Source organism: Tauraco erythrolophus, chromosome 18, assembly GCF_009769465.1.
Source record: "Tauraco erythrolophus isolate bTauEry1 chromosome 18, bTauEry1.pri, whole genome shotgun sequence".
Classification (NCBI taxonomy): Eukaryota; Metazoa; Chordata; class Aves; order Musophagiformes; family Musophagidae; genus Tauraco; species Tauraco erythrolophus.
In genome coordinates this window covers 10,693,038-10,706,327 of record NC_141482.1, presented here as the reverse complement: position 1 = coordinate 10,706,327, position 13,290 = coordinate 10,693,038, and positions in this window count along the sequence as shown.

The window sequence follows — 13,290 nt, the reverse complement described above, 5'->3', positions numbered from 1 at the left end:
AATCTGATCCATCAGAAGTGATTCCCTGCTGTGGCAGCAATACAGTTAATGTTGTCGGTACAGTTGCAGCAAGAAACACTATGGGTTCAACGAAGGGCCACAAATGTGATGACGGGACTGAGCACCTCACATATGAAGAAAGGCTGATAGAGCTAGGACTGCATAGCCCAGAGAAGAGAAGGCTAATGGGGGGGTCTTACAAATGTACATAAATACCTGAAGGGAGGGTGTAAGAGGAAAAGAGCTAGACTCTTTTCAGTGATGCCCAGTGACAGGACCAGAGGCAATGGGCACAAACTGAAACACAGGAGGTTCCATCTGAACTTCAGAAAATGCTTTTTTAACTGTTAGAATGACTGAATACTGGAATAGGTTGCTCAGGGGGATTGTCAGTCTTCTTCCTTAGAGATATTAAAAAATCACCTAAACACAGGCCGGGACACTAGCTCTAAGTGGCGTTGCTTGAGCAGTGGTTTGGAAATTACTCCTTCCAGAGGTCCCTTCCAACCTCATCCATTCTGTGATTCTGAGACAAACATCAGTTAAAATGTAGATCTGTTGTCCGAGTTCTCTTGGGAGAACTACTCCCTTCCAGATACAATTCTCCATTTGTAATGAGTCATCATACTGCAGTCATGAAGCTTCAACAGGGCTTATGTTCTCAGGGAAAGAGGATATCTGTAATAAGCAAGAAGTGGTATGTGGAAGAACAATATCTACAGACCTTCAGGTTAAATCTGGTTAAAATGGAAACAAAAAGGTAAGCATATATTAAAAGTCAATATGCGTTGCAGTACTCAACACTCATGTGTTGGCCGAAGTCTCCTTTGTAATACTGGCATCTCCACTTACCCTTGCTCCAAAGCTGCCTACCATTCCAAGAATAAATGACTTTATCAGGTTAGGATAGAAGTGAAATGGTATTAGGCTGGTAAGTTGAATTTTTATAGTCTTTGACTAAGGTTTTCTGGCCAGAGTAAAATCGGTCTTGCTGCTATGCTAAATTGCATCAAATATCTACCCCCTGGCTGTTTTCCAGGACTGGCAGAAGATAAGATATAGAGCTCCTTCTCCGATTAGGTCTCTCTCGTGGATGAAGAATTAGCTTGGTATATTAACATTTAATTAAGTTAAAAACCAAAGACTTAATGAAATGACTACACAGCATCACTATCTTTATGGACATAATTGAATCACAAAGTGAGTCATTTTCTCTTGGTTGCAGCAAGAAAATTTAATAAAAAAGGGCAAATATTTTCAGCTTTATGGTGAAACATTGTAATCTCACCTGCCCTTTCTATACTGCCTAGCCACGTTAGAGGACAACAGAGGCTGGATTTAAGTGACTTCACCATGGAACTGGTTAAGTAGTATGAAATTACACCAGGTTTCACAACTTGGATACACAGCTCTCCAAATTTCCTTTACATGTGCCATTTGTGAAGTTATAGAACATTATTTACAGTTGGTTAGGCTGGTGCACACAACAGTTAATACAAGTGAGTAGAGAGATAGCACCTGAAATTACTCTAATTTGGGTGAGTTCAAGTCTCTCTTGCTGTACTGAACGGCTTCTAACTCTGATTTCTCTAAGGCCAGATTAAGTCCACCAGATTCATCAACACTTTGTCGTAATAATATCCCAATAAACATCTGGGAAGTCCTTCATCAGCTCACACCCTTCACTTGCTCCATGGAGCCTTGGATCAATACCTGTCAGAGGTACCTTAACTGATGATAGTTCCTGCACCTTGTGTAGCACTTACAGAGGGCAGATGTGTTCAAAGTAAACTAATAGAGCAGCCATTGCTATTACGTGGTAAGAGGCCTCAGGTATTACAGCTCACAGATTGTTTCAGCTTTTTAACATTTCTGGGGCAATAATAAATGAAACACTAATAAATGAAATTAAATCCTTTCGTTTCCTATCACTTCCTCTCATGCCCGTTCCTGCTCACATTTTCTTAGTGCTGCACTCTGCCATCTTTAATAGCCCTGGCTACCTCCCTGTTGTTTCCACAGCTTTATCCTAACACTAGGTTCATTTCCTTAATTTATCCAAATTAAAATCCAACACTACTGTGACAACACATTCCAGTCATGCTGAATGTCATCATATATCAAGTCCTGATGTTATCCTATTTAATAATGGATTCTTCAAGAGACATGAAACAAAATGGAATACCTCAAGGAACATTTAAGAAGTTCTAGCAAACAATCTGAGGATCACATACAAGTACTTTCTCCTTCCCTTTCAAATTTCTGGGGAGGACCAGACAAGTCAGCCAGCAACACTTCATGTGGTACAGCTCACAGGAAGTTTTGCTTATGTACCCTAACTGTTCTGTCAAATACAAACATGTAGGATTTTTGAAAGGCCATGTTTAGGCATTTATGCCTACAAAAATCATTTGCGGAAAAATTAACACCAAGATTCATCTGTAACAACTGTCTGTTACCCAGACAATAACTGAACTAAATTACACTCTCACTTATGCATGGTCAGGTCAAGCTGGTGCTACCCTGCTGAGGGTGAGAACACAGCTTGGTCTATGCTCATTAGTCTCACTTTCATAAATGTCAGAGTCAAACTGGCTTTATTTAAATGAGAAACATATGTCCACTCCACAGGCTGCATTTCTACTTAAAAGAACTCTTCATGAATGAGGCAGCTCCTCTGTTTTTACCCACCTACACTCTTTTCCTGTTAACTGCTGTGATTATCAAGCTTGCCAGCCAGGTTGCATATTGGAGTTGCCATAGTAAATATTTTTACTTTTAATAAACACTTAGCTATACTCTTTCTAATGCCTCACAGCACACAGGGAATGTAATAGTATGATTTTCAAGTCAGTTGCCAAATTTCATGCTAAGATTCCCAAGAACTATTTTTTTAAGCAGCGCTAAGCTGATATACCGTAACAAACTGACCTCACTAATAAATAACATACAGGCTTAATAAGGCATCTTTTGGTTTTGCTATACATTTTCATAAACTTGATGACAGCTTTGCCAGAGAAATATCCTTATGCAAAGACACTTTTGCCCATGTAATGTCATTTAATATCAAAATTTAAATTCATATATGACAAATGGAGCATTTATTAGTCCCCTCAGTCAATGGAGACTTAATACATCACTCAGACTTCACTGGAGTTGGATTTTCCCTCCTATGACACCAGTTCCTTCAAACTGTGGAGTTTATTATTTCCCATACAACCTCCACATACATAATCTAAAATTCATAGCTTCTCCTTTTTACAGGATTCTGACAGTGATTTTCTTTAGTGTTATCCAACCACACCAAACAATAAAAATTTAAAAGGGTTCTGAACATCTAGGTGTGTTTGTGTGGCTGCTATTCATGTGTTTGCTCTGCCTAAAAAAAAACCTCATCTTCAATGAATGTGTGGTGATGCTGTATTCCTGCCTCCTATTAATAACAACACTAGTAAGACTTACGAAAATCTGTTGTACTTCCTCTTTTGTACATGATTAATTTATTACTGTTTTTACTATTTCTAACGTCTCTTTGGCACTATATAGCCACTAAGCACTTTTAAAATAGAGCAATACTTTTTTTTTTAACTGAAGATCTAAACTTCTGGCTGCCACTTTGTTCAGTATCTCTAATCACAAATAATCAAGCCATTGGGCTATCTTCTTCCTCGTAAAGAATTAGCAAAACACAAAAGCGTATGCAAAGTCTAAGCTGTAGGGCTGAGTAGGAAGATAGTTATGGGAAGATACTGTACACAAAATGAAAAAAAAATCACGTTTGGGGATAATTTGCAACTCAGTCATTAAAAAGTCATTAAGAAAGCATGTTTTATCTCTTCTCTGATAAAAGTCTGTTACAGCCAGGTTTCATAAGGGCTTTCTTTTGCAGTTTTTACAGTAGCAATCTGTGATTTTCACACTTAGCCATCCCTGTGGCAGGACCGGCTCTATCATATGGCCAAACATCCTTTAGGTAGCACTTCCACAACTGCAAAAATGTGTCCACAACTATGAGTTTATAAACATATACATCTGCAGTGGTTTTTACCTCTAGTCCTGGTGCTCAATTGTATATCATAGCCTTCCCATTCCACCTTATCCTTTCCTTTTCCATAACCACTTCATAAAGGCATTTAGAGTTAATCACAACACCTAATACTACTACCAGTATCACATACCTCAAAAGGTCCTAAAGAGAAAAACATCTTACAATTGCACATTACTCAGTTATCTGTCAATACTTGTTACCTTACACTTTCCCAGTTCTCACATTAGAGGGAGTCGTTTTGCTGCTCCAGTGCAAATCTCCCGTTGCGCAAACCCCAGTTTGGCCATGTGGGTGTCTTATGTTGTTTACGGAGCAGTTGTGGGTTCTTTCAGTACAGTATGAAGAGACAAAACTCCTTATGATCCGTAAAAATGCTGCAATAGCCCAAACTGTTCTGATGTGTGAAGAGAAATTAAAGCAAGTGAGATGTTGAAGTACTCTGCAGTTTGGTGTATTTTGCAGCTCAAACTCATTCATATGGGAGGGGGGATCAAGAAAATTTCAGTTTTACCTACAGTTTGAGCCAGTAAATACAATCCAGATGGCTTTGAGGCTTTGTGAAAACAGGTAGGATGTCAGTTTTAATGCTACAAGATACCTTATCAGAACCCTTAACCACAGTAAATGCAAACCCTGAGGCATCACAGATCCTGACCCAGGCTTTGCACCTGATGTGTGTTTCTGACCTCAGCAGCAAGCTATATTCAATCCAGCTTATTGAGAAGAGCTGATCAAAGTAGAAGGAAAAATCACAGAACTCAGGACAAAGCACCGGGCAAACCCTTACACTGGTCCCAGGCACTCAACTGGCCAAGCCGTAGGACCTCGGTGTTCATCAGTTCCCCACCTCAGCTCAGCCTGGGCAGCGGGGCACATCCATCTCCCAGCCACTACCTTCATAGCACCAGGGCTGCCCAGCAAAATCCTTTCTGAAAGCTTTGGGGTACAGCAAGCCAGGTCTCCTCAGGGCAGACCACTCTTGCATATCCCAAACAGGCCTGGGGGTCTGCATGTCCCCAACCACTGCATTCAACATCCCCATCCACCTTTCACAAGCTCCCACCCACCTCAGCCAGGTCTCACATATTCCTCCACAGCTGCACTGGGGAGCTGCAGAGTTTACTTCCTGCTATGTAACACCACTTAGGTCTCTAAAATTTTCCTGAAAAGACTTACAGTGAGATTTTTCTCATACTATTGTCGCACTTTCAAACCTGATTGGGACCTTGAAGCATAGAAAGAGCTGAAAATTGGAAAAAGTCTTCACACTTAAGAAATAAAGAAATGCATTTCAGCTTTACTTCATATGAAGGTTGCAGGTTGGTTCTTTTCGTAGTTAAATTGGGACCCATTGTGTGTCTTCTACCTGATCACTTTAAGACTATTGATCCAGGCATCTATGCCTGGAAAATTGCTTTATTGTATGGCTTCCATATTTTTAACTGGAGTTTGAAAGATATCGTAATAGTTATGAATTCCCATCGAGACCCATTATGTTGGCAATCAGGTGCCTCAAAAGGGCAAAAGTACTCCAGGCAACATTCACTATTCAGCTTTGAAAGAATCTATGTTGTTATGCTGCTCTATGTTATTCACTGTATAACAATGAAGCATTTCAAGTACTTTAAAATTATTCTGTTACTGTGTGTACTTAAACAGTCTGAAATAACAGAAAATATTTCTGGGAGATGGTTAGAACTTGGTGAAAAGACTTAAATTTTTTTTTTTTAAACATTCTCTTCTAATGAAAAGAAATAAGCAGCAACGTTTACAAAGAAACTTCCTGAGATCCCAACAAAAAAGCATATAGCACATATACTCTTTTTTAACTGAAACGCATGTATCTGAAATTGGTAACATCTTTGTGTGGTAGTTGTCTTTAATGATCACTGAGAATCCAGCACTAGGAAGACACTTATTTCCAAGTAACTGTTCAAGTGCTAAAGCAGCTATCCACAGCCCCTCTTTTGAAGGCACAAGCTTTCACATCACTACTTAGCCATTACCAAAAAACATTTCTGTCAACAATATCCCTTGGAAGAGTAAAACACTAAGGACATTTCACGCTGGCTGTGCCCTTGACCTGGAAAAGCATTGCCCTCACTTGGATTTTGGTCTGTGCATCAAGATATGGTTTATTTTGACTCTCCTAAAGTAGTTAAAAATGCACCCACGTGATTTGCTGGAGACACACATTTGGCAATTAGAAAACTTAAGCGCTGTGCATGTAGGTGTCATGGTAAGAGTCATCCGAGACCAAAAATTTGCTCTCTTCCACACTGATGAGGAAAGCGTTACTTATTTGAAGTTAGTATTTCTCATTTAAAACTAACAGTCACCATGACCAGAAGAGCCATATGTGAGCTGGATCCAAATACAACTCGACAAATTACAGTTTGCCTCTCTCACTTCTTCCTTCAAACAGCTCCCACTGAATACAACTCCAGCTTCTCCTTTGCCTGTCACCACAGCAAGTACCTGGCCCCCAGGCAGCCCAAGGTGAGCCTCCCCCAGCCCTCGCCCAGCTGCAGTTCCTCCTCACCTCTCCTGCCAGCCCCATACCCAAGCTCGCCGGGACCTGACCAGCAGCGTCCTGAGGCACTCAGCCACACAGGCTGCTCAAGATCTCTTCAAGCTCCTCAAACCCTTCCTGTCCTGGTGTGCCCAGGCTGTTCTGCACAGCACCAGTGGTTGGGTTAATGGCTTAACTCAGAGCTGGGACAGTAAACTGCCCGGATTTGCCAGTGAACAGATGACTATCACAAATGACTGCAAAGTAAGATTGATCTGCAGCCACAATGTAAAGGAGAAGGACTATGGTTCATACCTCCATAAAACAGCCCTGGGTTCCAGGCTCGCATAAACCTGGGTAGCGATGGTTGGTAAGTCTGGGTAAAATGCAGGGAAGAGTACTTTAAACCTACAGCAAAGATAAATCCTAAGGGCAAACCCAAATAGCTAAGAGGACTTTTGCCTCACTACTATTTCTATCTGTCAGCTGCAAATAAGTCCTCTCATATTATTCAATATTCTTTTTAACAAGGTTAGAAATCAGGAGCAGACCAAGATGACTTTTGTAAAGCTATAATAATTTATACCTATCAAGACGTTTGGTTTTGCTCTGGGCTTGGTCAGTTTGTTGTTGGGTTATTTAAGGTTGGGAAGAGCTGAAGAAAGGTGAATGACATGAAAGGTGAACGTGCACCTGGAAAAATACAATTTCAGCTTCTGGGGAAAACTATTGAAAAGGAAATACAGAAGACCCTTTGAACTGCAGCAGATAGCAATGAAAACAAAGTCTCAGAACAAGTAAATTAATAAATAAGTGAGATTGCAGATTGTTTCATGGCCACAACAAGCTGCAGAGTTTATTGTTTTGTTTCCAGACTGAGGTCTATAGAAAATAAATATATGGGGCTTGGGGCATTTACAGATAATGAACATCCAGACTGAGGAAAGTACCCCAAGGTATTTTGGAATCATCTCACTGACAGAACAGAAATCAGATAAAAAAGTAAGAAAGAAATATGATCTGTGGAGACACAGAGAGACAGACTCAAACCGACCAGTAAGTAACAGCATCTTTCTACCCACAGTACAAATAACTATGTTTTAAGTTTACTGAGGAACAGATTTCAGCTGATTTAGCCCTGACCTGTTTCTGAAGTTTTGCCTCTACAGTACAACTGGTGAACTAACAGACTTGCAGGGCTGTTGCCTGCCTATAAAAGCAGCACTGATGCCTGCCTTCCCTGCCATCAACCTCCACCTCAAGGCTGGGCAGCTCCTGGAGGCCTGCCCTTATATATGCATTAAAACACACTAGTCATTCAACCAGGTATTTAATCTTCCCAGGTACATTTGTTATGAGGATAACAGGAAGGATTTTTTTACTCTTCTGAGAATGGCATTTTCATTACTCCAGAGAACCAGTCCCTGCTGCCTAAAGGCAGATACTTGGGTGTAGGGATGGTGGCCCTGAGCCACAGCCCCTGTGTGCAGCACAGTGCCCCTGCCCACACACACCCGTGTGCACCAGGGGCTCTGCCTTCCTGCCATTCAGCTCTGCATTGAGCCATCTTTCTGATGGTGTTATTTTTCAGTGCAATTCACACTGATGCGTCTAATACCCAGTTACAAAAGCAAAACCAAAAGAAAAACTTTATCTGACCCCAACAAGATATCTTCCTACAATATACAATTATTCTTTCTTAGTTTTGGCACCAAGTAACCAATTAATTTTTACCCGAGAAAGAAAAAATCTGTGTAATATGTATCTTTCAAGGAATGGAAAACATATGATTCCTACCACAAACAAAACTCCACCAATCTCTAACAACAAATATGCTTGAATATTATCCATAATGAAAAGAAAGAATTAATGAAGATTTTTCTCTTCATTCAAGTGCAATAAGTTTAAAGTCCTTTTCCAAGAAGAAAAAAGGCTACACAGGTTTCTTGACAATAAATTATTTTTTCAGACCTTTATATAGCACTGCCAAGCTAGCTATAATGCTGCACTGGATATACTCACCTTTGCATTATAACAGGAGTTTAGATCCTCACATACTCTTAAGTCGAGGCGTCTCTATTGACTTGAGCACATGGAGTCTTTCTGCAGAATCTTTACACCACATCAATCGTGTGTTTTGATATTAACTTCAGCTTTTCTTTATCAACTTACGATTATTTAATCAAGAAAGGCTCTTGAAATGCATTATCACGCTTTGAAAAATAATACCGAGGATGAAAGAGAGAGGAGAAGCAACACATGGGTAACAGCTCCAGCCGGACAATTCAATTTCCAAACAACAAGCTACCACAAGTGCATCAGCCTCCCCACAGGTTTCCTTTTAACTTAGAAATCATGTGTTAAACATGCCTCCAATTTGTGAGGACTTTCACAGTGTACATGTTTTGATGAACCCTTGGTAATTGCAGCAAAGCTCTCCAAGACAAACAGCCCCGCCGGGACTCAGCTCTGCCAGAGGCTGCCCTCGGGGCTGGGGGGGCCACCAGCCTCCACCACCTTTTGGGTGAGCAGCACCCAGACAGCAGGACTGGCAAGGTATTTCTTTGCCAAACAGGCATCTCATCCGAGGCTGACGCCTGTATAAATTGAACGGGGTGGGAGGAAGCTGCTTTCCTGTGCTGAACTACCACTGCCCATTATGCTTGAGGGGATAACCTCTTCATTGCCTGGCAATGGGGGGGATATATTGGGCTTTCCCTCCCTCTCCACTTCTGATCGTTATCATCCATGTGTGTGTAGTTATCCAGCTGAAAAATAGTTAGGAAAGAACTGAAAAAACAATATAATCTATAAGTTTATCTCATTTTTCTCCCCCTTCAGGATAAGTCTCTGGAACTCTTAAATTCCTTCTGTGCACGAAACAGGGTATTCCCAGGATTTAACTTGCTTTCATGAAATAGAGAGAGAATAACTGCTGCTCCAGGTTAATGTTCCCTTGAAATACCTCACAATCTCCTTTCTCCTTTTCAAGGCAGCCTCGAAGCGTTGGGCACCTGATATCAACAGGCACCACTGCTCCCCCGAGCTGCAAGGAGCTCCCAAGCCATACGCAGGTGCGACCCTCCTGCTGGCACTGGGCTCCCACACAGCCCGCACGGAGCTGGGAGCACTGGAAGGCTGGAAAGGGAACTGCTTTGCGTCTCTTTGCCCATACAACTGTCCCTGTGTGAGTGCGTGTGACTATACGTGCAACTTCTAGAAAAGAAGCATTACCAGGAAGCAAAATCAGTAAAAACTAATTTGAGTCTTACGTTGTAGCCAAACCACTGAAATCTGAGTCTTATATTGTAACCAGTATTGTGGGAACTTGGATGCTCTCTTCTAATAAATAGCAATATCAGAATGTTTAATTCATTATTGTTTATATCAGCATATTACGTTCCTTGAACTCATGGAGTTTAATTCTTATTACATCCTACAAGTCCGCTCAGCCTCAAGCTCGTGCAAACAACTGGCAAGTCCTTGGTTTGATGCAGAGAAAGGAAAAGACTGCACTTGGACTGTCACCTCCTTCAGGCAAGGCGCAGCATGCAGCACCATTAATAGTTATTAATTTCATAGCTATTTAAGATTTTCTGTCCTGTTTCTCCACAAGAGTTTCCATCTTTTCTATGCTAGAAGTCTTTTTCTAGCAGCTCAGACCATAAATTACTTTAACATGGTAGCACCTTCCTCTTCCTGGTGTACAAGATAATCTTCAAAATCTCTTACACGGCAGACCATAGCAATAAGCTTAGAATTAAAAATCTTACGTTCAAACCTTTGCCTTCCTGCAGACCTCTAGTGCAAAGTTAGACCATTCAGATGACACCAAGACATGCAGCTCCTGCTGGATTTGTTAAGTGATATTTACATATCTGGGCTAAAGATTGATTCGATGCTACATTTTATAAAAACAGAGATTACAGCTTCCCTAACTCAGAAGGCTTTTGCAGACATTAAAGGAAAACCAAACCCTAAACAGCAAAGCAACAGATACAGCAAGCCACATGAAGACAACAAGCACTAATTACCTCTCACCTTGAGCACATGGAGAAGGGACTGCCCACCTGGGAACGGCAGGAACAGAACGGCTCTGCAGAGGATGATGAGGTGGGAGCCAAAAAGGACAACATGCAGCATCCTGCCCAGTGGCACCAACAGGTCCAGGAATGACACACAAGGTGAGAAGCAGGTCTGAGAGTAATCTGGAAAGGCATCAGCAAGTGGGAGTCAGGGCCAGACAGGGCTGAGCAAAGAGCTGCCCTCAACAAGGAAAAAAACTGATACAAGGACCAGAGTCTGCCCTAAATGTGGTGCCAGGGCCAGTGGGTGGGGGCATGGGTGGGTGTCATGGTTTTATAATAAAAGGAACTGAGGGTTGAGAGAAGAACAGAGAGAGCACTCACCAACCATGGTCCGGGGCAAAACAGACTCCACTTTTCTAAAAACAAAATAATTTATTAACAGTTACTTAACAAGGACAAAGGGAAACAAAAACTGGTTACTTGAGAGGATAGAGAGAAAACAAGGCCAGATCTTAAAAACAACACCTCCCCACCCCTCTTTCCTTTTGTTCCCGGCTCCACCTCCCCCCCCCCACCCCCGGCGGCGCAGGGGCACAGAGAATGGGGAATGCAGGTCAGTTCATCCATGTTGTTACTGAAAGGAGAAGGAGTCCTTACACCATTTTCCCCTGCTCCAGCGGATCCCCTACTCACGAGGAAAATCCCCAAACTTCTACAACGTGAGACCTACCTGCAAGATGCAATCCTTCCCCATCGGATTTCTCCAGTTCGGGCTTCACCACAGTCTCGGATTCTTAGGGAGTTGTGGCCACTTGCTTCGGTGTTGGTCGTGCATCCCAGGCTCCATTATTAACAGTTACTCGTTGTGCATCCCATGCTCCACGACCTCTCTCAGGCTCAGGCATCTCTTCCCCGACGTGGGCGTTTCCACTGGCCTCCAGCAGGTCTCTGCATCCCCCGAGGACCATCATTGCTGCAAGGGGGCCGCTTGCAATCTCGCCACCAGTTTGCAAGGGAAACTCAGCTCCAGCACACCTCCTCCCGCTCCGTCTTCACTGACCCGGTGTCTGTGCGGCTGTTTCTCTCAGGTCTTAGTCCTCTCTGGGTGAGCTCGGCCCAGCGGGCACGCCGGGAGCGGGGTGCGCCCCCAGTTCCCCAAACGGCTCCGCCGCCGCCATCTTGAGCACGTGGCACCGGCTGGGCCCGGGCAGCCCCCGGCCGGGGCCAGGGAGCGGGGGCAGCGCCCTCCGCCCTGCTCCTCGCTCCTGGGCAAAAGCGAAAAGCCCCTCCCGTCCCTTTGTCTCAACTTAAATAGGGCCATTCGCAGAGGCGCCGATTTGGCTCAACCCCCCGCGGGGGATGGGACTCCGATCTGGCGGCACAGGGAGCAAATGCCCTCTCCTGCCACCTGAACACCCCCCACATCAAACCATCACAGTGGGGGTCCCAGGTGATTCTGGTCAGAGCAATGAAGCCCTCAGCAGCAGAGAAGAGCATTGGTCTGTGTTGCTTTTACTGGAGTTTTGACTCTTAATTTGAGACCAAAAAAATAAAAATTGTAGGAAAGCCTGATTTTTTTATGATGAAATGGAATATTTCAATATCCTGAAACATTTACCGTCTTTATCATCTTTAACATAATTTCTTGTTTCTAAACATTTTCGTACTTGATAGTCTCTTAAAAAATATCCATAGTTTCTACAAAATATCCTGACAGCACTCGTTTTACAAAAGCAGCTAGAAAAAGAAAACAGCCGCTCTATTAATCCAAACTATGTTTCATTTCTTAGTCATATCTGTCTGCCACTGCTAAAAGATGCTGTAAATATTGAGCATGTTTCGTAGGACACCCTGGACGGTTTTGTTACTTGGCAATTCTCCACAAGTCATTCTCTACAACACACCTCACTAATTCCACCTTTTTTTTTTCGTTAGAGTTGAACACGAGCAGAAGGCACTTCCTGAGAGCAACTGAGGACATCAGCGGTTTCAAAATGTCACAGGAAAAGTTAGGATGGATTTGTTAGAAACAAATCATGAGATCTCAAGACACTTCACCAAAAGTGGAGTGTGTATCAGGAGTACAAGTGACCATCCTACCCAGACTGTTCCCATACAGAAAGTAAGGGGTTACCGTGAAACCACAGTTTGCAAATTCTAAGGAAGAAAGAGCAAAATCGTGCTTGTGGGAATGACAAAGATCATGTTAATGAATGGGGCTCCTATTTGGCTCCGTTCTTGCCGCAGTCCTCTGGGTCACATGCAGTTCTCCGTGCATAATGGAAGAGTCAGCACCTTCTTTCTTGCTCTGAGATAATACAGTAAATTTAACCATCTGCTACATTTTGTTAGAGCTTGGAGGAGAGGGAACAGCAACAGGACTATCTGGTCAATCAATTGTGCACCTTATATATTAGATAAATAAATGTTTGCTTGTGTTAGCAGAGCAGCCTCATTTTTTTCTTTTTGATTAATGTTGATGAAATTGTTCTCCAAACTCTGGAAAACTTTGCAGGAGTATCTGAATGGTATCATAATGAACTTGTGAATGGAAAACATGGAGAGTGGATGGTGAGAACTGTGCCAACATAACTACTAAATAGACCAGCTAACTGGGACTCTTACAAAATTCAGAGAGCATGCCTCAGGACTATTCTCCATGAAGTTTCACAGTCAAAGTTTCTGAAAGTTTTTCCCTTTTT